Raw genomic sequence first — 23,929 nt, 5'->3', positions numbered from 1 at the left:
TCTGATCAAATTCAATTTGAAACCTGTACTTGCAGCTGTCCGAGGCCAGGAGGCATGTTTTGTCATACTTTGGATTAAAGGTGCTAGTAAAACCAGTCAGTAAGGAAGCAGTGTTAATTTAGTCGACTAAAACAACTAAAATATTTTAGTAGACTAAAAGGACTAGAACATTTTAATCGACTAAATGAATACTATTTTAGTCAAGTAAAATACGAAAAAAACAAAAACAATTGAGATGACTAAAATACGACTAAAACTAAAAGCCATTTTAGTTAAAAGACTAAAATGAGACTAAAACTAAAAATGGGATTTTTATATACAGCTTACCTGTAAAATCCTTTTCTTGAGAGTACATCACGGGACACAGGAGCTTCATTACATAGTGGGTTATATAGGCACCTCTGGTGATTGGACACTGGTTAACCCCAATTAAGGAGAATTCCTCCCCTATATAACCCCTCCCATATGGGAGGCACCTCAGTTTTGTAGCAAAGCAATAAGAAACCACGTTAAACCCAAGAGGGGCGGAAGCCCTGTGTCCCGTGATGTACAAGAAAAGGATTTTACAGGTAAGCTGTATATAAAAATCCAATTTTCTTGATCATACATCACAGGACACAGGAGCTTCATTACATAGTGGGATGTCCCAAAGCAATGCTCAGATTGAGGGGAGGGAGACACGGATCATAATTATAGACCGCCAGGGAGACCGGAGGACCTAAACTGCAGCCTGCAGTACACTGCGCCCGAAGGCGATATCCTCTTGCCCTCTGACATCCACCTGATAGAATCTGGTGAATGTGTGGACTGATGACCAAGTTGCAGCCTTACAGATCTGAGCCAGGGAGGCCTGGTGATGGACTACCCAAGAAGCGCTTACAGCCCTCGTTGAGTGCGCTTTCACTTGAAAAGGAGGAATCTTCCCCTTTACACTATAGGCCTGAGAAATAACTTGTCTAATCCACCTTGAGAGAGTGGATTTTGACGCCGCCTGGTCCTTCCTAGGGCCTTCCGGCAAAATAAACAAGCAATCAGTTTTCCTTATCTGAGCAGTTGCTTGAAGATATATACTGATTGCTCTAACCACATCCAAAGTGTGCAAAGATTCTTCTTCTGCGGACTGTGGGTCCGGAAAAAAGGATGGTAGGATTACGTCTTGATTCAAATGGAATCCCGAAACCACCTTAGGTAGAAAGGACCTGTTGGGACGCATGACCACCCGGTCCTTATGAATAATTAGATACGGCTCCTCGCTGGAAAGAGCTGCTAGCTCTGATACTCTTCTAGCCGTGGATATGGCTACCAAGAAGACCAATTTTTTAGTCAGGAGAACTAATGAAGCCAGATGCAAAGGTTCAAATGGTTGCCCCTGCAAAGCCGAGAGAACCAAATTGAGATCCCATGGGTATACCTGAGGTTTGACTGGCGGTCTTATCCGCATGGCCCCCTGGATGAAAGCCCGCACCAGGGAATGCGATGCAAGTGGCTTCTGAAAAAACACTGACAGGGCCGAAATCTGCACCATGATAGTGCTTATGGCCAAATTCATTTCTAGGCCTGACTAGAGAAAGGACAAGATCCTGCTAATGACATACTTTCTAGGATGCCATTTCCTGAGTTCACACCAGGAAACATATGCCCTCCAGATTTTGTAATAAATAAGCCTGGAGGCCGGCTTTCTGGCATTGACCAGAGTAGAAAGGGCTGGCACTGAAAGGCCACGGTCTCTCAGAATGTGGGTCTCAGCAGCCAAACCGTCAAATTCAGACTGTGTAAAGCAGGATGGTAAATTGGACCCTGTGAGAGTAGATCTGGCCAGAGAGGGAGGATCCATGGCCTGCCTACTGCCAACTTCATGATCTCTGCGTACCACGGTCGGCTGGGCCAAGCCGGGGCCACCAAAAGGACTGATTTCATCTCCCTCTTGACTCTTCCCAGGAACGGCGACAGAAGCAGGCATGGAGGGAAGGCATAGATCAGATTGTACTGATCCCAGGGAACTGTCAGAGCATCTGACCCCTGAGCAAGTGTATCTCTTGTCCTTGGCACAAAATTGTCCAGTTTCCTGTTGAACCTGGATGCAAACAGATCTACGTTTGGAGTACCCCACCTGTGACATATGTTCTGAAACACGTTGGGGTGCAGAGCCCATTCTCCTGGGCACAACTGCCGGCGGCTCAGAAAATCCGCCTGCCAATTTTCCACTCCTGGAATGAAGACTGCATAAAGACACGGAACATGCTTTTCTGCCCAGACAAGTATGCGATTCACCTCTTTTTGGGCCACCAGACTCCTGGTACCGCCCTGGTGATTGATATAAGCCACTGCTGTGGCATTGTCGGACTGAACCCGAACAGGGAGACCTCGTAGTCTGTAAGACCACTTTATGAGAGCCATATAAACTGCCCGGATCTCCAAGACATTTATGGGCAATAGCTTCTCGATCGCAGACCATTTGCCCTGCGAGCACGTCTCCTCCAACACTGCTCCCCAGCCTGTCAGGCTGGCATCTGTCCTGATAATCTTCCATGGAAGAGGAAGAAAAGTTTTGCCCTTCAGCAAATTCTTGGTTTGTAACCACCAGATGAGACTCCTGCGTGTCCCTGGGGATAGACGCATAAGAAGATCCAAGGATTGGGGCTTGCTGTTCCAAGCCGCAAGGATGCATCTTTGCAGAGGTCTTGAGTGGAACTGGGCGAATGGGACGGCCTCGAAGGAGGCAACCATTTTCCCTAACAGTCTCATGCACAATCAAATGGGGGAAGATCTCCTGCCCAGAATTAGGCGCACCAGATCCCCAATGGCCAAGGCCTTTGGCCTTGGAAGAAACACCTTGCCCTGAGCGGTGTGGATGATCATACCCAGGTATTCCAACCTGGTGGCAGACTGTAGGGACGACTTTTCTAGGTTTATAATCCAACTTAGGCGTTCCAGGTGTTCTAGTGTTCTGGTGACGCTGTGGTTCAGGAACGCTACTGTTTTCTCCATGAGAAGCAAATCGTTTAGATAAGCCATGACGGCTATACCCTGAGCTCTTAGGTTTGCCAAGAGAGGGTCCAGAATCTTTGTGAAGACTCGAGGGGCCGTAGCAAGCCCGAACGGCAAGGCCACAAATTGAAAATGGCGCCGCTCTACCGCGAACCTTAGAAATTTTTGGTGTGCGGGAAAAATTGGCACATGGAGATATGCATCCTTGATGTCTATTGATGCCATAAACTCTCCCTCTTGCAGGGAGGAGACCACAGTGCGGATTGACTGCATTCGGAAGGACTGGATGCGTAAAAACTGGTTCAGATCTAGGATAGGTCTGACACTTCCATTTGGCTTCGGAACGGTGAAGATATTTGAATAAAACCCTGAACCCTGTTCTTCTGGGTCCACTTCTACTATCACCCCCTGGGATAGTAAGTGATCTAAGGCCAGAAATAGCGGTTTTTGCTTTACTGGATCCCTGGGGATCCTTGACCTTAGAAAGCGAGAAGGTGTAATCTACTGAAACTCTAGCCTGTAGCCCAGAGATACCGAAGAGATCACCCACTTGTCCCGGATCTCTTCCCGCCAGGCTCCTGCAAACTGCAGGAGCCTTCCCCCCACTCGGCCGAGCGGGGGCGCCCCTTCACAAGGAAGCTTTTGGGCTCTGCTTGGCAGGCTTTCGTCCCCAAGTCTTTTTTTGCCCCTGGGCTCGGCCCTGAGCCTTTCTTGTAAGGGGAGGGTTGAGAAGGCCGTCGCCACTGCTTAGAGCTTGATGCTCCGGGAGAGAGAGCACGCCTGAATGAAGGACGCTTGCTCCTTTTGACTGGGAGGAGAGTAGATTTACCTCCTGAAATTTTTTGGACGAATTTGTCTAATTCTTCTCCAAACAAACGTTCCCCTTTAAACGGGAACCCAATCAAATGCTTCTTGCATGACAGCTCAGCTGCCCAATTCTTTAGCCATAGGGCCCTTCGCATGTGTACCAACATGAGGGATAAACGTGATGCTTTTTGGACAGAATCCAAAATCGCATCAATCATGAAACACAGAATATGAGGCATTTCTGCATACTTCTCGACTTCCTCGCTGGGAAGGAGCCCAAGCATCTGCTTAACCTGTTCCTTGAGGAACTGGCACAACCCCACGGCTGCGACTGTAGGTTGCACTACAGCGCTAGCCATGGAAAAGGAGGCTTTTAATAAGGTTTCCAGCTTCTTATCAGTTGGATCTTTAAATACCTGCGCATTATCTAAGGGACAGGTCAGGTTTTTATTCACGCAAGAAACAGCCGCATCAACAGATGGGACCCCCCACTTCTTGGTGAAACTCTCCTCCAGAGGATAATGCATAGAAAACCTTTTAGGAGGAGCACACAGTTTATCGGGATGTCCCCAATCCTCATACAACAATTCATCCATTAAGGGATGAATTGGGAAGGAATAGGCAGTCTGTGGGGCTTTCCTGACTCCCAGGGAAGAAACAGAGGATGTAGCGACTTCAGCAGCAGGCATTCTGAATGTGGTACGCACCAATTCAGTATAATACTGCACCTGTTTTCTGAGCGCCTGGGAGGAGGGGACTCTCTCCTCTTCCTCTGATTCATCCGACTGCTCATGATCCCTGTCCCAAGACAGGAATCTCTCCTCATTGTCAGAAGAATCATCTGAGAGAGGAATTTCAGCAGAGGGAGGGGATCTACCCCTTTTCCTGCTATCTTTCAGGGAAGCAGAAATAAAATTCATTATTCTCCCTTCAAAACCCTCCAATGTAGCCCTAAGGGAGTCCTCAGTGACATAAACCGGGGCTGGGACATTAGGAGAGGCTGCAAAACCTGACAGGGCACTGACTCGTCCTGAGAGGCTGGCTCCAGTCTTGCAGGGGGGGGATGGTAACTTACAGGCACTTTTAGAACCCCTGGACCTAGGCGGTGATTTACCAGTGCCTTTGCTACCTCCCCCTGAGACCCTCCTACGAGGAGACATAGTCCTAAGCTACAAAGCAGAGGTACTAGTACAAGTGCAATCACTGCTGTGCTTAAAGTCTCACAATAAATATATATGCTTAAACTGCACTACCTGATGCTGAGTAGGTGTCTTAGGTTTGCCTGGATCCAATCCCCACAGATGCTTACTGCCCACAGCTCCTGTGTCTCCACTTACAGCCCCCTGACGCTCTGGGCTTTTTAAATCTGCCGCCTGGCGCCTGCGCAGTACAGCGCCGTGCAAACTGACGTGCACGGCTCACAACCACACTCCCTCCTCCTCCATTAGGCCGGGAACGCGCCCAGCGAGCGTGAACGCGCGCGTGCACGAGGACCGCGGGATCAAGGGGGGGAAAGGAGAACTCCACCGGAGCTGCGTGGAACCCCCAGACTACGTGGGACCCCTGTGTTACCTTGTTGTGGCAGGGACTGCAGTGGAGACGTGAGACAGCTGGAGAACCAGGCTTCACTGAGCGTGTGTACTGAAAGGCATGTAAGTATGCATCAGGCTGCTCTTACTCCCTCTAGTGGTGGAAACCAGGTAAGACATACAACTACTCAAAATGAAGAAATCCATCATATAATTATATATATATAGGATTAACTTCCCTTACCTGTCCTCGCCGCAGGAATTGCTGAAACAGACAAATTCCAGCCTTCACCCATCACGGCGGGCAGTTTTAGCCAACCTTCAGGTTTATCTGGGGCTCTTTCTCGGAAGAGCCTCCTACCTGGACCATGTAAAAGACTCTGCCAGAAACTTTTGTGCGCTCTGTATAAACAGTACACCAAATCTGGTTTTCCCAGAGCCCAGTCTTCCAATAGGAGAGGACTTACAGGCCAAAAATCGTTTCTTCGGCTGACGAGGCCCGGGTACCATACCATCTTGGGAGTCAAATATTGGCCCGAGGTATGGATCCGGTTTGTTGTAGCCCTTAGGCCCCCGTAGGGACCTGCACAGAGCTAAAGTTTTACGTGACCAACCACCATAGACACTGGCGAAAAAACTGAGGTGCCTCCCATATGGGAGGGGTTATATAGGGGAGGAATTCTCCTTAATTGGGGTTAACCAGTGTCCAATCACCAGAGGTGCCTATATAACCCACTATGTAATGAAGCTCCTGTGTCCCATGATGTATGATCAAGAAATGCAATTTTAGTCAAAAGACTATGACTACAACTAAAAATTACAATTACTGAAATGTACTGGAGATTTTAGTTGACTAAAACGTAGGACATTTTAGTCTACTAAAATCTACTGGCGATTTGGTCGACTAAATACGACTAAAACTAAAACAATTGCAGAAGACTAAAATGGAACTAAAACTAAAATGCCATTTTAGTCCTAAGACTAAAATTAACACTGTAAGGAAGCTGTATATAAAGAAAGAATTTGATTGCTGACACACAGTAGTATGGAAGCACAGGTCTAGAAGATAGCATACATAATTGCATGCATAGAAGCTATCTAGGTGCATATTATTTATACTGGATGGCATATTGCAACTATGTTTGCTATGACATGAATGACTAAAGGCTGCTGTTCATTGTAATATTTACAAATACTCTGCTGGATTTTTGTTGCAAGTACTCTGTGCTGGCACTCAAAAAATGCATCACTCTGGAAAAGAACAATTGAACTTGTTGCTGCAGAGATTTGTTTTATAATAATTATCATCATCATCGTCATACATATATGACAACATATTAGTCAGTCATCCCTTTTCTATATCACAAAACAAAGGATGTAATTGATTGCTTGCTTCTAACACAAAGAATCTAAAAGACACAAGCAAAAAATATCATATCAGAAATGAGGGGAAACACACAAATGTTAAAATCCTGGCACTCAATTTCATCAGCAAGTTGCCCCTAATTCTGATCAGGTCCAAGGATCCCCTAGCATCTGATGCTCTGGTAGTCCCATGGACTTAGTTCAGGTTAATATATGCCTTCCTTCCAGTGTAGATTCTTTTTGACCGCTTCGCAAGATAGTGGGAAAGAAGAAACGGTTATTCTCATTGCACCACACTGTCCCAGAAGGGCCTGGGACACAGACATTCTCGAACTCCTAGGAGATGGCCAGATCTCCAAGACAGATCAGACCTGCTGTCACAAGCCCCACTGCACCATCCTAAATCTCAGACACTGGCTTTTTTTTTCATTAGATTTAATTAAAGAAATTGCATTACAAGATATGATAATGACGATAAGGCATTTTCATATTTCGCTAGGCATACACAGTGTTGACTAGGCCTTGTTTACATGGGTGGATTTTAAAACAGGAGGGATAATAAACATCATGAAATAAGAGCTTCTGAGCACCAGATAACTGAATGGATCCTCTGTGGAGGGTTTCTAAACTACAAGGTGTAAAACAAGAAGGGGGAAGGGGTGGGGGGGCATATACCAACTACACTTTAGAATGACACTAGGACTGTGACTATAGTCAGGATCTGAGTGTTGTCAATTTTGATGCCGGTGAGGAAGGAGGATGATCGAACTGTATGACATTGAGGACCGCAAGTCCTACTGGGAGACAGTGAATTGCTGGAGGTGTCCTCTTTCCCAAGCAGTGTTGGGAGAGCCTCATAGTATGAGAAGGAATTTTCAAAGTTAACGAGTTCCTCTTGAGATAGTGTCAATTTCATGAAAGCCTGCCATCTGGAGTAGAGACGTTTGCTTTGTGTTTGATGCTTCGTGTTTGAGGTCGGTGTTGGGTTTGTCCTTGTGTAATAACCGTAGGATCTCCTGTTTGACCTGTGAGATCTTTGGACAGTAGGGGGAAGTCCAATTTTTTAAAATGGATCTTCGGGTGACCAGGACAGTTCAGGATCCAGTCTTTTGAGTTGTTTGTCCCAATACCCAAAGATGAGGTGCAGGGGGTCTTTTGGTAGTTTCTGTAGGTTTATCCCGTATATGAAGGATATGACTTGATCCCAGAAGGTGGAGATGTATGTGCAGGATTAGAAATGGTGGGACAAGGAAGGTCTTGCCTGATGGCATAAAGGACAGGTGGCGGACTTCTGGTTGTTTTTTTCTGAGAGGAAAGGTATATAGGCACAGTGAAAATTTTTCAGTTGGGTTTCTCTCCAAGATTCGTTGGGGCTCAGTTGCAAGATTTTGTTATAGCCTAGTAAGAGTTTATCTACTATATCTGCATCAGGAACAGCGTTGTTGCTGGTAAGGATGCTATAGCAAGAGTGATCTTTTGAATGAGAGGTTTGTGGATGTCAGAGATAGTAAAAGAGCCTTCTTGGAGCAGATGATCTGTAATAGTTTCTCTGAATCTTTTGTCCTCCTCTCTTCATGAGTTGCGGATGAAGCTGATACATTGCCAAATGTAGAAGGCATGTGACTGGGGAAGAGAGAATTTCTCAGCAATGACTGTGAAGGTATGGGGTAGCCCTGTTTCCAGGTCGCAAAGGGTAGAGAATTTAATGAGGCCTTTTTGTTGCCAAATAGAGAAGGGTTTGTGTTCCATCCCTGGTGGGAAATTTGGGTTACCCTGGATTGGAAGGTGTCTGGACATGAAAGGGGAGAGCTTCAGACATTTTCTTTCTTCTCTCCAGGCTATGGCAGTGTCCCATAGGAAGAGATTGTGTTGCATGGTTGATGATATAGATTTCCACTTGCAGTGAAGGAGGGCTACTAAAGAGTAAGGGTGGGCCATCGGTGATTCAATGGGGTAGTTTAATTAGCAGGAGGATTGTGATATCCAATCTAGGCCTATTCGGAGCAAACATGCTAGGTTGTAGGCTCTGAAGACTAATACCCCCTTCGCGTCTGGGAAGATATAATTTTGTAAGTGTAATGCTCGGTCACCTATTCTGACAGATAAAATTTGAGATAGCTTTGTTAAGTAGCTAAATATCCTTGTGTTTCAGGTGTAGTGAGTTTGTATGAAGTGGATACAAAAAGCATGCAAAGCTGACCATTTTTACTAAGTGGCATCTTCCCAGGAGCGAGAGAGGCATATCCATCCAGTTTTCCCGTTCTTGAGATTTTTTTGACCAGAGGGGGATAATTTAGGTGATATATAGAAGATGGCAGTTTCCTTATTTTGATGCCTAGGTAAATATGTGTGATTTGGCTACTGTGAAAGGCGAATAAGAGGCCCAAGGAGGATTTTAAAAGGAGCCTATGGGGAGGATTTCAATTTTATTGTAGTTTATGCAAAGACCTGAACATAGTTTAAATTCATCAAATGTTGTTTTGATAGTGAACATGTCAGAGGAGGGGTTCGCTAGAAGATGAGAACATCATCAGCGAAGAGGGCGGTGCGTAGTTCATGGTCGCCAATGTTGATCCCGTGTATGGGGGCCTTTGGGTTAAATATCTATAGAGGGGTTCTAATGCAAGATTATAGAGCAGCGGGGAGAGTGGGCAGCCTTGTCTCGTGCCCTTGTGGAGGTGAGATTCATCAGAGAGAAGGCCAGCCATGACCAGTCTGGCCGTGGGAGATGTGTACATAGCGTTAATGAGATGGTTAAAGGGGCCAGTAAAGCCCATTTTTGTGATGGCCATCAAAAGCCATTCAATGCTAACATTATCAAAAGCTTTCTCCACGTCCAGTGATAATGGCAAAGTCCCCTCCTGGGTTGCACTTGGCATGTTCTAGTACCATCATTACTTTTCGGATATTTAACATTGCTGTTCTCCCTTTTTTTCGAAACCTGGTGGGGTGTATCAGAGAGGGGATGATGGTGGCAAGTCTGGTGACAACAATTTTTTAAGGGATCTTGACGTCTAGGTTTAGAAGTGATATGGGCCTATAGCAGTGATGGCGAACCTTGGCACTCCAGATGTTTTAGAACTACATTTCCCATGATGCTCTGTTACACTGCAGAGTGCATGAGCATCATGGGAAATGTAGTTCCAAAACATCAGGGGTGCCAAGGTTCGCCATCACTTGCCTATAGGAACCCGGTTCAAGGGGGTCTTTGTCTTTTTTTTAAAGTAATTTTGATAGACATTGAGGAGGGTGGGCTTTGTTATTTTTTGTGGGGTTTTGTAGAATTCCCTTGTAAACCCATCGGGGGCCTGGGGCTTTAGAGGGAGCTAGACTTCAAATGGTCGTAGAGATTTCGGATAAGGAAATGGGTACATTTAAGGTCTTCAGTTGAGAAGGAGTAACCATTGGTAGAGATATTTTATTGAGGAAAGTTTGTGCAACGTTTTTGTTTATGAGGTCAGTGGTATAGAAGGATGTATAATATTGTAGAATTACTTTATTGATCTCTTGTTGCGATGAGTTAATGGTGTCTGAGGTGTCTCGTAGAGAGGTGATATGTGTGGGGCGGTAAGGGCCTTTGCAATGGCTTGCCAGCAATTTTCCTGCTTTGTTGGTGAATTTGTGGAGATTGGTGTCCATATGAGCCCTTTTTGTCAGTTCAAGCATGTCTGCCCAGGTGTCAAAGGCTCTTTTTGCTGCCTGCCATTCTGTTCTATTTTCAGGAGAGTCTAGGGCAGATAGAGAACGGTGTGCCAGTTGGAGTCAGAAGCTAACTGTCTTGTAATTTGCTTGGGTGTGTTTTTTGTAGGAGGCGGCATATTAAATTATCCAACTTTGGAGGAAGGCCTTGCCAGCTTCCCAAAATAGGTTTGGGTTGTCAACGTGGGATGAGTTGGCTGAAGAAAAGTCTTTCCGTGCCTCCTTCATGTAGGATTGAAAGTCATAGTTGTTCTGGAGATAAGATGGGAAGCGCTAAATTCTGGGTTTAGGGTGGAAGTCGGGCTTGCCAAGAGTTACTGAAATTGGGGCATGATCTGACTTGGTTATGTCGTGAATAACTGCTTCAGAGATCATTGGGACAAGACTGTCAGTACAAAAAAGGTAGTCAAATCTGATGAAGACGTTATTGGGAGTAGAGTAAAAAGTGAATTCCATGTCCGCTGGTTGGAAGAGTCACCAAATGTCATGGAAGTGGAGAGAGTCCACTGTAGAGGCAAAGTATGTTAAGTTGGAAGTTTTGGGCGGTTTGGCGAGGGCGTTTGGGTTTGGTTATGTAATCTGTCGGGTGTAATGTAGAGTTGAAATCACCACCAGCTATATGAGGGATGTGCAGGGTTTTTATTAAGTTAGTGGAGATCTCGCCAAAGAATTGTTTTATGGGGCTATTGGGAGCGTATATATTGGATACCACGAGATATCTGCTCCCTAATCGGATATGTTAAGTGAGGAAATTACCCTGGCTGTCGGGTTCTACAGACACAACTTCACATAGGAGGTTTTTGTCAATCAGGATGAGAACCACGGCTTTGCTCCCAACAGCATCAGATCCCCGGACAGTGCCTGAAAGAGTCATTAAAAAAGCCCCCTTGTGTTTTTTAATCTAATACATGACTGTTCCTTTAAAAGTTATCATTTTGCTGATTAAGAAAAAAATATGTTGTTGTGTAAAATGGGTCTTGTGTTGAAAACGAAACTAGACATAGGAAGTGACATATGTCATAAGATGGTCTAGATTTTTATCTGTCTAGGCGATATAATAATAATGTGACATGATGGGTTTGCTTAGTTAAAGAGTTAGTGACTGTGATTGGTTGAAAAGGAAATGTCTCATTTGAATATGTGCCCCTTATTGGTGAACAATGATCTGTAATGCCTACCTTTCATTATTAACACCTTGCCTGGGATAATAAACTCAACAGTGTACAAAGCAATTTTGCTGTATGAATTATTAATGTACGCTGCTTCCTATGCATAGAGATATTTGGATATGAAGCAATGGAATTGGCTGATGAAAGGCAATAAGATGATAGTTGGGACTAGTGAATTAAAGGTGGAAATTCACCTTTCTGTGGTGTTAGTTTTAAATACTCTGGTAATTAGATTATTTTTAATATAGATTATGTCACGGTACTACTACAGTGAGCCCACAGGCGAGCAGGTAACACGGGATCCCCCAGGGAGTGGAGTCTAAGGGCCAGCCGGTATTCTGCCAGGGACCCCCTCACGAGGGTTTGGGCTTAGCTACGTGCTGACCCCAGGTCACGACCCTCGGGCTCACCCTGCTCCCTAGGGGAGTACCAGAAGACACTGTCAGACAAGGATGGATGGATGGATGAAGCAAAGGAGAGCCGGATAACGAGCCAAGGTCAGGGCAGCCAACAGACAAAATAATCAGAACTAGCCGAGTTGGTACACATAGTTACATAGTTACATAGTCAGTCAGGTTAAAAAAAGACACAAGTCCATCCAGTTCAATCTTAAAAACAATAAATAAATAAAATAAAAAATATTATACAATCAATATACCCAATTTTATACCCACAGTTGATCCAGAGGAAGGCAAAAAAACAGAGCATGCTCCAATTTGCTACAGCAGGGAACAAAATTCCTTCCTGATCCCCCAAAAGGCAATCGGATTTTCCCTGGATCAACTTTACCCAGTTATATTATGTACATACAGGAAAGTATCCAGGCCTTTCTGAAAGTAATCTACTGAGTAGACCAGAACCACCTCTGACGGGAGTCTATTCCACATTTTCACAGCTCTTACTGTGAAGAAACCTTTCCGTATTTGAAGAGATCAGACACAAGAGATCAGTTCACGAGAGGTCAGGTTAAAGCAGGTTATACAAAAGGAGCTCAGAAACAAATGTTGCTCAAGCAACCAGAAACTGGTCTGAGAGGAATTTAAATAGAGAAGCACATAGGGGGCTGGACAGGAAGTAGCAGTAAGGAATGATATATTAAGAAAAAGGTGAAACCGGTGACACCCATAGCTGCAGAGTACAGCCAGAGCTGAACACAAGCTAGTGGGACAACAGGTGCCAGCTGACTTACAGCAGTGAAGGTAAGACACAGATCGGCTCCCCAGATTGCATTTGAAAGAAACTTAGATAAAAAAGGAGAATTGTTTTTTTCTTGAGTATTTTTTTGTTGGGAAGGGTGCAGGATGCTTCTGTGACAGAGTTGGTTAATTCCTAGCTTTCACCTGGGTTCCCCACCCTTATAGGACAAACACCTCAGGTCAGGTCAAGAACTTATGGAGTACTTTGAAGTTTGTGCAGATTAGTATTACTTTACTAGTAGCATAACTTGTGATTGCTGGTTGGTATTGCTAAATTACATCTCGGCTGTAATAACCCAAATCACGCGAGATGTCGGCTGTAGCACCCGATATCTCACGAGATGTCGGGTGCATTAGCCTCAATGTCTCCTGGGATTACTTCAACGAGATCCCAGGAGACAGTGCGGGCTTCAGCAGGAAATGACGCTGATCCCCGCAAGAGACCGCCCATCGCCGCAGGGGTTTAAAATAAATTACTACAGATTACAAAAGGTAGGTGAATCCAAAAAAAAAAACAGGTGGCATTATGAAATATATGAACTAGAGGCAACAGAATGGGCAAATGTTTTATTATGAGTGCAGAACCCCTTTAAGAAAAAAAGCAGCAAAGAAAACTCTGGGAGTATTACGGTCTTGAGATTGCGGTGCAAAAGTTAATGGAACTTTGTTGAAGCTTTGTAGGGTATTTTTTCAATATCAACAAATGTACTATATTTTGGATTTATATAATTGCCCTGGGCTCTAAGGTATTCGATAAATGGCATTATAGTGTTATAGAAGAGCCTAGAATGGTGTTTCAGGATTAATTATGGGGAAAAAAAATAGATTGTGTGTTTGATATTAAAGTTAAAGAAATAGGGAACTTGGCATTGTATATTGCCTGTTACAAAACAAGAGAATGGTTATTTGTGCACATGTTTATAATTGTGTTAAGTTTTTAATTGTGTTTACGCTGTTTTAAAAATGTTTGGGGATTTTAAAATGTTTGATTTTTACTTTTTTGGTTAATACAAGTTTAAGAATATTATAATTAAGAAGTAGATATCCATTCTATGAAAAAAAAAAAACTAAATAAAAATAAGAGGAAGTTATTTATTCCATGCGCTACGCCAGAGGAATTATGGTTAGGAAACAAAAAGAAAGTAACTTAAGGTTGTGTAATCCTATGTACTAAGCTATATATTTAGGGTGAGATATGGATTAAAAAAAAAGGGAAAAGGTGTTTGAGGGGAAAATATGGAAACATTTCTAAATAGAGAATGATTGGAATGGCCAGTGAATGAGAAAGTGGTTGTATTGTGTTTAAAGAATGCACAAGGTATTATTTGATTAGTAAAGTATCCAAGTGTTTGTTTAAAATGTACACAAAGAGATGGTTATGTCATGAGAAGTTGTGTTTTCTAGAGGTTAGTAGTAGAGGTTATTAGACCAATGCTCCTGATAATATATGTATATTTACAAATGATTTCCCTAAAAGTTTGGGGTTAAAATAAAAATTTGATAATGGGATTGGAAAAAAGGGTGAAATTAAAAGTGTTTGAAGAGTTACTGAAATTAAGTAATCAGGACAAAAATAAATTGCTGCATGTATATTGAGTCTATGAAATGCTAAAATGTGAGGAGAAAGTTTGAATAAAAGTCAGAGTGACTATTCTGGATATATTTACCTTTTGTATTCCCAGAATGTCAACCATAAAGTGTCAATGTTTTGTTTGTTGCTAGATATAAGGAACTAAAGCTGTTTATGTGTTGTTGAAATTCTGCTGTGATACTGGATTTGGGAAAAATGTTTAGTTAAATATATTGCATCTATATAATGAAAACTCTTTCCGAGAAACATTTTTATTTCTGCATGCTTTGCTTAGTGAGGTTAGCTTTAATTTTTTTTTGTTTAATATCTTTTTATTGAACAAAAGGTATACATATACAGGCAGGGCCATCTTTAATATAGATTGGACCCTGGGCAAAAAATTTCTATGGCCCCCCCATGCAATTTCCCTCTCCACCTACTCTGAGACATACAGTAAATAGCAGCTAGACTTAAAATCAGTTTTCTGTATCAGATCAGGCAGCAATTGCGATTGGTTGCCAGCAGTTACAGCATATCATTACTGCTTACTGACTAGTTGCTAGAGGTTACAGTACACATTACGGCTTACTGATTAGTTGCTAGAGGTTACAGCACATCACCTCCTCACAGCAGGGGGGCATGATATACATAGGATGCCACCTTTATTTACATATCAATGCTGCCGGCCGCAGCTATTTACTTAGTATTGTCGCCGCTATTTACATACGAATTCCAGTTATTTACATGTAAACACAGGGTCTGCAGGTGAGTCATCTGTACACAACAATAAGGTAGAGCTGGGCAGCATTAGTACCAGCACTTCACACTGAGATATTAGGACACAGCATAGGAATAAGAATTCAAGGGACAAGGGAATTTAAACCTGGATAGTTGGCAAGTATGAGGCAGCTGTTTTGGGCCCCCCCAACAATGACAGGGCCCAGGACAGCTGCCCCTTTTTCCCTGCCTTAAAGACGGCCCTGTATACAGAAAAGATACAATTACTCAATAACTCATTATTCCGACATGCAGCAAAGACAAATAGTTAAGGCTCTCATGTACCCACATAGTTACTAATAGAAAAAAATAAACTCCTGGACCATTAACGGTCAGGCGTATTAGACCCATTAGGAGTGCAGGAGGTAATCCTTGAGTGATGTGATGTGGGATATGGGGACGCAAGAGCATTTGAGTCGACGTAAATCTGAGGAACCAGTGACTTACTAACGTTTGCGAGGAAACAAATTTACAGATTCCATGAGAAGAGAGGTAGATGGGGATACAGAGGGTGGGATTTAAAGAAGGAAAGGTTGGGGGGGGGGGCATTAGAGGGAGGGTGAAAGGGTGTGGGAAGTGGGGGGGATAGGTGGCTGGTAAGCATGGTAACACACAATCAGTTTGAATGTAGGTGCAGAGAAAACAGCTAATAGTTCAAGAAAGTGATCATTAAGATATAGGTAGCTATGGGAAGGTAAGCTAGTTGTTGGGTCCAGTCGAGATATCTACGTGTCTTGGGAGGTCAAAGAGATGATGCCTTTGTAGCAAGCGGAGGTGAGGAATGAGGACCAAGGAGCCCAAGTTAGGGCATGACACTCAGCTGTCCCCCTTGCGATGTTTGTGAGCTCCTCCATAAGGCTTACTTCAGATACTTTTTGCAACCAGGATTTTATGGAAGGGATCGTAGGTTGGCTCCATAGGGTGGGAATGAGCACCTAAGCAGATGGGGAATCAACGAGCGCTTGTATCTGGCAATAGGTCTTTGGGTGGCATGAAAGAGGATAGTCCAGGAGTTCTGGGGGAATTTGATATCAGTGATCTGATGAATCAGGTCAATCACCTTAGTCCAATATGGACGTATGAGGGGCAGAGCCACCAGATGTGTGCGTGGGTGGCAACTTCTCCACAGTTTCTCCAGCATAGTGGGGAGTTGGTAGGAAACATCCGGTGAAGTTTAGCTGGTGTATGGTGCCATCTGGTGAGGAGCTTATAGTTAGACTCCGCCATAGACGAAGCAATTGAGGAGACATGTGCGAGCTGAAGAACTTTGTCTTTTGTCTTGTTTTGTTATAGTGGATTTGAGGTAAGACTCCCATTTGTCCAGATATGCAGGATATTGAGGGCTCTGTAGTTTGATCAGGGCTTTGTAGAATTGTGGCATACAGTGCTCTGGAGGGTCCACGTAGTTGAATATGGCTTTGATTCCAGTAAGATCTTGGATTGATCGGAAGGGTTGTGGGAGGGTCAGGAGGACACGTTGCAGTTGGTTGTACCTCCATCTGTCCATAAACATGGGTGGTTTGGGCCCCAGGATTTCAGAAAGGGAGTTGAGAGTATTTGAGTGAAGAACGTAGTGTAGCAGGAGGGGATCTTCTGGAGACCATAACTTGAATCCATGGTCCAAAGCGCCAGGCATAAAATGCTTGTGATGTAGGAGTGGCATCAAAGGGGAGTCATAGGTCCAAGATAGTTTCTTATGAAGTCCATCCTAGACATCTAGAGAAGATGTGGTAAGGGGTGAGGTGTCATGAGAGAGGTTTCTAGAGGGACAAGGAATCCAAGGAATGATGGAGAGATCTGAGCCACATAGGGAGTGTTCCAGCTGAACCCAAAGTTTGGAAGAGGTGGCATACTTCCAATCCACAATATGAGCTAATACTACAGAGTGGTAATAAGCTTTAAAGTTAGGGAGGGACAGTCCACCTGAGTTCCTGGAATGGTAAATAACAGCCCTGAAATCCCTGGGGTGGCCATCCCTCCAAACAAAGCTGGCGATCATGGTCTGCAGTATAGTAAAAAAACCTATAGGGACCCCTAAGGGTATCATCTGAAAAAGAAAAAGGACACGGGGTAGAATGTTCATCTTAATAATGTTGACTTTACCTAGCCAGGAGTGTGAGAGGGAGGACCATTTCCTGAGGTTTGACTTTATATTGTTCAAGAGGAGGTTGTAGTTGTGTTTGAAGAGGGAATGGAGTTTGGGGGTTAGGTATATTCCAAGATATTTCATATGAATTGTTTCCCAACAGAAAGGGAAAAGAGACTTTAGCTGATCAGTGAGTGGTTGAGGGACGTGATATTTAGTATCTTGGATTGTGATAGATTAATTTTAAAATTAGATGTTTGGAAATTTGAAAAAGCTGACATAAGGTTTGGGAGTGGGATGCGTGGTTGTTGGATGAAAAGTAAAATATCATCAGCGTAGACTGCATATTTATGAAGTCTATTTCCAATTTGAATGCCCTAGATATTTTTGTTGTGTCTAATTGTGGCCAGAAAGGGTTCAAGGGAGATAGCAAAAAGGAGGGAAAGGGGGCAGCCCTGCCTGGTCCTGTTGTGTATTGTAAAAGGTTCGCTTAAAGAGCCATTTACACGGATTTGTGAAGAGGGGTGGGGGCCAAGGCCAAAGTGTCACAGGGTTAGCATAAGGTACTCCCAGTCCACCCTATCAAACGCTTTCTCAGCGTCTGTGGAGAGGAGAAGGGTGGGCTGGGAACACCTGCAGACATAATGGATCAGAGACAGGGTGTACAAGGAGTTATCCCTTCTCTTCTCTATAAAATTGGTTTGGTCAGCCATTATCCAACGGGGGGAGTAGGGGCAACAACCAATTTTCCATGATTTTGGCATAAAGCTTAGTGTCTACATTTAAAAGGGATATGGGCCTGTAATTAGCACTAAGGGAAGGGGTCCTTTCCAGGCTTCGGGATAACAGTGATGTGGGCAGATAAGGATTCTGAAGGAGAGAACAACTACTGTTGACTTTGATGGACTTTTTAGCCATAGACATACAAGAAAATTATAAATAAAATAAACCACACAGCAGCCCCGGTATATGTGAACACTGGCAAGGAAGGCTCTGTCTCTGCTTTCCTCTTGGGAATCCAACAAGGGAGACTATTACATTTTTTATATTAAGGTTGACTTACAACCACTATCATCTATCACGTTCCAATCCTCCCCCCTTCCCCCCTCATTTGTGGCACTAATGGATGTGTGTACTGGAGGATCTTTAGATGCGTTTATTACTCCCCCTTTTTGGAGTCTCCTGTCCTTTACCTGTATGTTTTTTGAGGTTCATACTACCACCCTCATCTTTATATAGATGAGCCTTGTCTTAGCTATGAGGAATAAAATCGTCATAAGCTCCTGATGAAGCGTTTCATGGAACGTGTAACATGTAGAGCACCTCCGAGCTGAACCATCTATGATACACTGTTTCTGCAAGGATTTCTGTGATTCTATTGTATTTCATCCCTATACTATATAAAATGGGAATGTATGAATCATTTTTTAATTGTGATATAGTAGACAGTGTAATCATCATGCTCTGAGATACAATAACGGATGTTTTGTCATTTTTAGAAATAAATATTGTTTGAATTTATAATTTCCTTGTATGTCTATGCCTAAAAAGTCCATCAAAGTCAACAGTAGTTGTTCTCTCATTTAGTAAATTTAAATATCGGGACGTGGCATCTTTACTGTATAGTGTATCCACAGCACCACTCTGTGGTTGATACACCCTTAAATTAAAATTGTAGATAAGGATTCTGGTCGTAGGCCTGAGGTGTGGGAGATGGAATTGGCATATGCTGCAAGACAGGGGAGAAGGGTATCACTAAATGTTTTGTAATACATGATGGTGAAACCATCAGGGCCAGGGGCTTTGCCTGCGGGGGAGGACTTAAGAGCAATTTCAAATTCTTCTATGGAGAAATCAGCTTCCATGGTCACAAGGGCCGATTGTGGAAGTTTGGGGAGATTGGCAGCCTATAAATAGGTGAGTATACATTTACGCTTTTCTGATTGTGGAAGCGCTGCCAAATTGCCCCCGACATTGTATAAATCAGTGTAAAAATCTCTGAATGCTTTGGTGATTTGGGGGGTAGCGTGTACTAGTTCGCCTGATGGAAGTTTATTTTTAGGTATGAAAGAACGGGTCTTTTTGGCCCTAAGAGATCTAGCCAGCTGTTTACCTGGTTTGTTGCCCCATTCGTATACTTTTTGGGAGATGTAGTGAAATTTCCTTTTAGTGTTGAGATCTAAAAGAGTTTTGAGCTCTTCTCTTTTAAAAGTGAGAGCTTCGAGATGCGCAACTTGCAAAGATAATTTGTGTTGCTTGTTGAGTTCGGCAATCTGTCCTAGGACTTGTTTGAGCTGCTGCCCATGTTCTCTTTTTTTCCTTGCTCCCAACTCAATGAAACAACCCCTCATAGAAGCTTTATGGGCTTCCCACAGAATGGCAGGAGAGGTTTCTCAGAAAGCGTTTTCCTTAAAAATTGAGCTAAGGAAGTGGATAGCATGGAAACTTCTGCTACGTTAGAGAGGAGGGAGTCATTGAGCTTCCAATTATTGGAACGGTGTGGCAGAGTGGGCATGGACAAACATATAGAGACAGGTGCATGGTCTGAAATAGATGCCGTGCCTATAGTGGCGGAGCGTAGGAGAGGGAGGTGGAAGAGATCCAGAAATATATTATCTATTCTGGAGTAGGAGTGGTGCGTTTTAGAGAAGTGGGAGAAATCTCTGTCTTTAGGGTGTAGCATACGCCAGGTGTCTATGAGTTGTAGGTCCATAAGCTTTTTTTTGACATGCGCAATTCGCTTATATGAAATTTTGGAGTGACCCTGTGAAGTGTCGATAGTGGGATCTAGGGGCATGTTTATATCCCCCACTAGAATTTGGTTGAGGAAGGAGGGTTGGTTATGGTTGGGACTATATACATTCGCTAGGGTACACTGGGTGTTGCCTATGAGAAAAAGGCATCGACCATGATTCTCTGCTAGCATAGTAGTGAAGCAAAAATACTTTGTCTTTGTATCAGAGACGCTGTAATACCATTGCTGAAATTGTGGTGAGAAAAGTTTAAAGTGCGTTGAATGCGTCAAATGAGTTTCCTGGAGAAAAGCGATTGAGCAATGTGCATTTTTCAATTCTCGCAAGACTTGGTGCCTCTTAGCCGCCACATTAAGGCCCCTTACGTTATATGAAATAACCTTTAGAGTAGCCATTAAGTCAGAAGTAAGTGTGTCTTCAACTTATATAACCATGCATAAAAGCGGAGGGAGGGGAGGGATGGGAGAAGAGAGGAAGGAAAAGACCAAGAGAGAGGAAAAAAGGATAAGGAACATATATTGAAAATACATTTACAGTCCATTAAACCAATGGGAATAAGAGGAGATGCACACAGAGATCTGCGGCGGTCCCAGTGGGGAGGGGGATAGCGAGCAGCCATCATGGGCTTGAGAATGAGACCAATGATAAGAGCGCGTAGGCCACTAACACTCACCCACCCCAGAAGGAGAGGGGCAGGGAACGTACGCCATAATAAGGGCATAAAAAAGGATCAGTATGCCCGCCAGCATACGGCTTCTAAAAAAGAACATTAATAAAGTAAAATTTAAACTATAGAAATGCAGAACAAAAACTGTAAAACCATGGTAAGTCATTCAGAACAAAGCAAAGAACCAGAAACAACATTGTGACCATATTATAAGGGGTAAAACATGAAACAAAATACAATTTGAACTCGTCACCATTGTGTAATGAGGTACTGAGCTCAGGGAAATTCAGGTTAGGGGTTCATCCCTAAACTTTGGAAGTGTGGCATTGGGGTTAGAGCTGCAGTTAGTGTAAAATGTGGCAGCAAAGCTAATAAGCGTGGGCAGTGGAGTATCTCACTAATTTTTCTGAGAAGAGCCCAGAGTGGCAGCACGTTTCTGTTTGGAGGGAGTTTTCCACCATTGAGATGTCTGGGGGGCCGAGAAGGTGGGTATGGGATTTAGCCATCCTGGAAGCTTTATTGGTTGAAAATTCAGCTCGTGGAGGAAGGCAGGGAGTTCTTCAGGGAACCGCAATGTGTGAGAGCGGACGTTTTTATTAGCTATGAGGCTCGCAGGGAAACCCCATCTGTAAGTGATTCCATCTCCTCTTAGTTGAAGAGAGGTTTCAGTGCTCTGCGTCTGAGTCTCCTTGGATATGTCAGGGTAGATGTTGAGAACCACTCCATCAAAATCAATACTAGGAGTACTGCGCAATTTGACCATTACCGCATTTTTATCTTCAAAATCGCGAAGACGGCAAATTACATCCCTGGGCTGGTCGGATGCAACATTGCGTGGCCTCAAAGCACGGTGTACGCAGTCGAATCTCAGTGCATTTGTGACAGGGTTGTCCAATATAATATTAAGAATGCCAAGGATTGAGGGTTCCAAATCATCGTCCCTGGTAGCCTCTGGCAGCCCTCTGATGCGTAGATTGTTTCTACGGTTATGGTTCTTGAGATCTTCGAGTTTATATAGTGAGGCCCTGCGAGAAAATGCTATTTGGGTAACTGTGTCTTGTAGTTCTTTAATGGCTGCTGCTTGGGAGTCCTGGCGCTGCTCGGTCTCCTCTAGTCTACCTAGGAGATGAGACATGTCAGCCCTCACTGCAGATATGTCCTTTTTAATAGATGTCTCCATGCTGCATAACATGCCTGTGATTTCCTTTTTGATTTCACTCACCAGGGAAGACATCTCAGAGCCAGCAGGGGTTCTGGATCTTCCATTAGCTCTGAGCAGCAGGAGGAGGCTGGAGAGCTTTCCTCCGAATGGAGTCGGGGTGCGAGTCTGGCGAAATAATGGACCTCGAGGCTCTGGCCTGCCCACTCCGTGTGTTGGGGGTAGCTTTCTCCATGGCAAGGCCAATGGTTGGACGGAGCTCTTCTCGAGCACGGCCGCTCGGCGCCATGCATAGGCCATGCCCCCATGAGGTTAGCTTTAATGAAGAATATTATTTTAATACCTGTCAAGGCCTGAATTGATCAGGTAGATTCTGTAGTTATTCATGTTGGATGAGTAGTATGCACCCCAGCCAGTATTCAACCCCAGCCATATGCACATGAAGAAATGCCCCTCCCATTCATGCCCATACCTTACCCTATACATCTTTGTTGTTTTAATGCCATGGGAGGTTCTGAGATGATTAGAGGCAGACTCCTGCTGGAAAATGTTCCTGGGAATGACACCTTGAGGGTTAGCCAAATGACGCACGCCCAAGGTCTATGAAATTCCAGTGAGCATCACAAAGGAGAGATCCAGATATCAGCCCAAAGAAAAAAGTAGAGAAAGCAGTCAAGGTAAATGTCGGGGGCATTTTGGGGGCAAATGGGTCATTAGAATATGTACCCCTTATTGGTAGACAATGGTCTGTAATGCCTACCTTTCATTGCTATTTAACACAGTGCCCGCGATAATAAACTGAACAGTGTATGGAGCAATTTTGCTGTGTGAATTATTCATGTAGTGGATGACATTTTGGACAAAGTGTCATTCATGTGTAAATTTAGTTTTTGCCTCAGAACAGTAGTGGGGTTCTGAGGGTTAATTATGTAGGTTAACTTTGACTTTAGTTTGGCTGGGCTGTGTTAGAAGTTCTGCTTGGTCATGTGTACAGTGAGGTGCACGTGACAAGTCAGAGCCAGGCCTGGTTGGATGTTTTGGGTATCAGCCTTCTTGGAACCAATCAGTGGGTGTGCCAGACCCCGCTGAGGAGTCTGGGAGGGGGTACTAAAGATGTTGAGGTCACGTGTTCAGAGGAGTTCGTGAGGCCCAAGTGGTCTGTTCTTGTTTCCTGGACTGGGGTATCCCCGTGACTGCCTGAATTTTTGCTGAATAGCAGCTGTCTGAGTAGTTTAAGTATTTAGCGATGATCATACAAGATTTGCGTTCAGTGGCGAATGCTCCCATCCCATGTGGTGGGTCCATTCTACTGTGCAGGGGGCAGGAAGGCCTAGTGCTTCTGGGATGTGCTGGGGCAGAATTCAGTGAGGGCTGATGTTGGCAGAGATTCTGGGAGGCCCACAAAGCGCAGATTGCTCCTTCTTGACCTATTTTCCAAATCGGCTAGCTTCTGGAGTACATATTGATTGGTTTGTCCTGTGCCTGCTTTGTGCCTCTATATTGGAGAGGTGATATTCTGCATCATTTAGCCTGGTTGCATGTTCCCCCAGTTCTTTTTTGATCTGCCTCATCCCTGCATTGACAGCCTTTTTCACTGAGGCAGCTAATGTGGGGGATAAAAGCGCTGCCACTGCTTGGGCTATGCGCACAGTACTGCTGTCTCCTTGGTTTGGTGAGGCTGTGCAGCTGCTTACCTCCATTTCTGGCGTGTCCACCGTGTTTTCAGGCAGGGTCAAGACCGGGGTCTTGATTTGTGGCTGGGCCGTTTGAGATGCACGGGGGGTCACCCGGAGGAGCTGCGGGCAGTTTTTTTAGGCCGTTTCGTGGGTCATGCTGTGGGAGCCGTTTGTGAGAGACAGCTACTCCATACGGCGCAGGAACCTGGAAGCCGTCACTGGCTTTAATGGCATGGCTGTTGAAGCCTAGGTCTTGAAGGAAAGGGGTATATGTGAATTCATCATCCTCACATTACTCAAGGCCAGAAAAAACACTTTGAGATAAATCTGCTACCGTAACTGTGAACACAGGCATTTCAACCTCAGGGACTACTCAGTGTCTCATAATATGGCTTTTCTGCCATTAGAAGTTGACTAAAAACTAAGTTCTAAGTACTCTAAAGTTGAGGTTTGGTCCTTGTCCCCTATATTAATTCCAAAATCTCTTG

The 23,929-nt window shown here is 44.1% G+C and overlaps 1 protein-coding gene across 4 annotated transcripts in view; it reads left to right on the top strand.

The window, feature by feature from the left end:
- The window catches only part of KCNIP1 (potassium voltage-gated channel interacting protein 1), a 568,743-nt gene that overhangs the window by 105,447 nt on the left and 439,367 nt on the right, over positions 1–23,929 (top strand). Inside the window, exon 1 of one of the 4 annotated variants that reach the window (XM_077473565.1) lies at positions 12,686–12,756. The exons of the other annotated variants lie outside the window; for them this stretch is intronic. The gene's annotated coding sequence lies outside the window, so the exon portion shown is untranslated. Of the gene's footprint in view, positions 1–12,685; positions 12,757–23,929 lie in introns of those variants that run through there. 4 annotated transcript variants of the gene reach the window in all.

The sequence above is a fragment of the Lithobates pipiens genome, unplaced genomic scaffold (genome assembly GCF_037356315.1).
Source record: "Lithobates pipiens isolate NorthernLeopardFrog02 unplaced genomic scaffold, aLitPip1_a1.2 Scaffold_8, whole genome shotgun sequence".
Classification (NCBI taxonomy): Eukaryota; Metazoa; Chordata; class Amphibia; order Anura; family Ranidae; genus Lithobates; species Lithobates pipiens.
This window is presented reverse-complemented; position numbering and strand designations above follow the sequence as displayed.